The sequence below is a fragment of the Morone saxatilis genome, unplaced genomic scaffold (genome assembly GCF_004916995.1).
Source record: "Morone saxatilis isolate NCDOM2014 unplaced genomic scaffold, NCSU_SB_2.0 Contig18, whole genome shotgun sequence".
In the NCBI taxonomy this organism is placed as follows: Eukaryota; Metazoa; Chordata; class Actinopteri; family Moronidae; genus Morone; species Morone saxatilis.
The window spans coordinates 27,873,202-27,876,749 of NW_023339740.1; the positions used below are offsets into that span (position 1 = coordinate 27,873,202).

The following is a 3,548-nucleotide window of genomic DNA, read 5'->3' on the forward strand; positions in this document are numbered from 1 at the left end:
GGTCCCTTCCCGGTCTTCCACTAGAGATTTTCACAGCAGTATAACAATATCACCGTTAACTGTATTAATACTAAGTGTTGAATGTGAACATAAATCAATAAATTAATATTATTGGACATTTTAGGAAACAGGGCTCCTTGGTCCTTGCTTGTGCAGCACTCGTGTGACACATTTGCTCTGTCTGTGGAGTATGCGTGACGATTCATGAACATACCCGAACCAATATTTATTTTATGCCTAAATCTAACCAAACCTTTCCCACAGTAGTGTGGCTGTTGAAATTTCACAAATACTTACACTTGTTCAAATACAGATGAAAAGAAAACTTGTACCATATACCTGATTACTTTATGGTTGCGTGAGCAGGTACGTTTCCAACAAATGGCAGCTTCCAAGCTGAACTGAACATTATTGGACGGCTAGACAGTAAGAAAATAAAGAAATAATGAAAAAATAAGTTAAAAAAAAATGAACAAAGGTGAGATGGACTGATGTGTTGAAGAAATTAAAAACTGCAGGAAAACTTTGAAGCCTATTACAAGGATAAATCATAAAACAACAGAAGTGGATCTGATCCCACCAACTTCCTGGTTTACATAAGCATTTAACTGCAGACACTGACTCATCTCCATATCCAGTGAGAGGCTGCTCTGACCTCTGTGGCAGACGAGCAAAAAGAGACTTTCCCTAGAGACAGCTGTGAAGTAATTAATATTATCTGTTGCCATCGGTAAGACATTGGGTTTAAACACAGCAAACGCCCTAAATGATTCTGATCTCTGTGGCACCAGAGAAACATCCATACGATGCATTCAGTGTCACCGAGAGGCAATAAAACGGTCAAGAGTGGAAAATGAACAGTGACTGCCTCAAAGAAGAAACAGAGAGCTATAGAAAGCTGTAGCATGATCGCCGGCGTGAAAGCATTGGGAAGAAGGATGTTTTTTCTGGAGAATGGACACGCGAGCCGAAGTTAGAGTGTTATGAGAGAAAGCAGCAATGAAACACTGTCTGCTTCCCTTTTGATCCTTTGAGAGGCAACGTTCAACCCAATATTCTGTGAGAAGATGTAAGCTGAAGTGTAATGTGAGTGTGATTAGTGTGTGTGTGTGTGTGTGTGTGTGTGTGTGTGTGAATGGCACTTTGTTTCTCAACTGTAACTGTAATAATTCATGTGGGTTTACTCCCACAGGATCTTTCTGAATGTTTTCAATTACTTTACCATCAGAGCTTTGATGAGTTATGTAAGAGACCCAATACCTTTTTAGTTCAGTTTTGGTAAAATGATAAAAGTTTATGGTACATCAAAAAACTTAGACCTAATCAATCATTGCTTGTGAGAAAAAGCTATGTAATTCAATGAATTTTCTAATCACTTCAACCTTAAAAATCAACTACTAAAGCCACATTTTACCTTATTTTTGTAACTATTTACAACACTTAACAGACATTTCTGACATTGTTTCAAAAGAATACGGAACAAGTTGTTACATTCAGTGAAACAGTACAACTAAAACATGTCTGCATTAAATTGTCCAAAAACACTAGACCTATGCTATATATTTTGTTGAGTTGTGTACTTCTATTCATTTCATGAGCCATGCTGGATGTTTAACAATGAAAACAACAATGCTACTTTACAAAGTCATCTGTATTTCTTGTTTTGTTTGGTGACCCCCAGTGGCAGAAATTACACATTGTACATTTACAATCAGTTCTAGCATCGTCTCTATTCTTTTCATTCTATTACTATTTTCTGTTTGGGTGCTCAAATACAGCTACTGTGCTTCTGTGTACAGATTTCTGACACCAGGACTTGATGCTCCACAATGTGAAATTCTTCTTTGTTAACTGATTGACTTGATTTGAAACTTTCCCACCAACTTACCAACTTATACAAGCAATTCATGACAAGTTTGTGCAGTTAAAGAACCAGTGTGTATGATTTAGTGCAGCTAGTCGTGAGATCGTGTAGGACAAACTGCGGTGGCTGTGAAAAACCTGCAAACAACACAAAAGGCCCTACCTATAGCCAATAGTGCCAAATCATGACAAAAGTAATGTGTGGATACTTTAATTCTAGAGCAGTTCTAGACTGTACAGAGACCAAACTATTCCCACCATGAGCAAGCAATTGGCAAGAGTGGCAAAGAAAAACTTGGTGGGCTACTGTCTGCCTCGACCGGTTGGAGGTAGTTACTTTAAGAATGTTTGGTTAATCAGACTTGGAAACATCTTACAAGCAAAGCTCAAAAGTCAGAGATTTAAAAAAAGAATGTAAATATGTTTTTACATGAGGCCCAATACATTTCAGTAGCTCACCATCAGTTCAGGATACTGATAAGGTATGTGTGTACTAGTAAAAGCTTACAATATAAACTTTGTAACTAACAGTGCAGCTCTGCTAGAGCTTTGCTTTTTGTTCCCAAGGGGTCATTTTGAAAAAAAAAAGAGAATAAAGGGTTTCACTGTATTTTGTTTTGTGTTAGAAAGTGATTTTGATCCTCTAAGGTATTACACATTTGATAAACAGGCTTCAGAGCTCAGTGATGACAGAAATCCTTCAGATCACATTCAGTAATCCACCAGTCTTACATTTTATAAAGCTCTCATCCTTATTATCTTAATCCAATTAATTAAAGGTCTGGAAATTCAACAAACCAACAAAGCCGATATCAGCCGTCTCTGCTCCACACTCTGATCCTACTGTATGTTTGATCTTTGGAAGTTAAGTTAGGAGTAATTAAGTTTGTGGTGAAAAGTGCAACCAAAAAGCTCTTTTGTTCCGACCAAGCGAAGCAGGAGATAATCACACAAGCATGACGGGACCTCCCACATTGCTCTATGGTAAAAGCAAAATTTCATCCTCTTTTCATCCCTAGCATACTTCTCATTCTTAACATGGTATTTCTCATCAGCCTCGACAGTATGTGAGGAAGTTTTCTATTCATTTTCAAAGCAGCTACAATTCACAGAAATCTCATCTTGTGCTGTGATAGTGAGAAACATTGAATTGAAAATACATTCATTAGAAGTCACTGATTTCTCTGTAGTTTTAATCATATCGCAGAGATATTCAGTGTGCAAACAAACTGACAGTTCACTCCACCTTCAGACAATTCTTTGCGTGTCAGATGGCCAAACGATACATTTACATACCCACTTCACGCAGCGATCGGCCAGCTGTGTGGTGGTGTGAGAGAAAGCAAGATTTTAGCTTCTCTTTTAGGTTCTCTTTTTATTGTGAAGCCAATGCACATCAATAATACAAAAATCTACTGAGATATAATGCCTAATTTTGGATGTTAGCAATGAAAAACATGTTTTTGCAGTCCCTTTAAGCCATCTGTCCCTTCAATAAAGGTCATTGATCCTTTCGAATTCATCCAGTCTGTAGGTTCTCTTTTAATTCTGTACACAACTATTTCTATCACATTGTGGTAAATGCAAATATTCTAGTTTAATTTGTGATACAGAGTGACGGTGGAGTTACATTAAGGTCAGACATAATGTTTCTGATTACTGATTAGAAAACTAACACTATGCAG

At 37.3% G+C, this 3,548-nt stretch overlaps 1 protein-coding gene across 1 annotated transcript in view; it reads left to right on the forward strand.

Moving 5' to 3' along the window:
- rbpjl (recombination signal binding protein for immunoglobulin kappa J region-like) overlaps window positions 1-1,597 on the forward strand; it is a gene marked incomplete in the record, with an annotated part of 22,282 nt that extends 20,685 nt beyond the window's left edge. Inside the window, 1 exon segment of the mRNA XM_035662657.1 lies at window positions 1-1,597.
- Window positions 1,598-3,548: the final 1,951 nt, after the last annotated feature.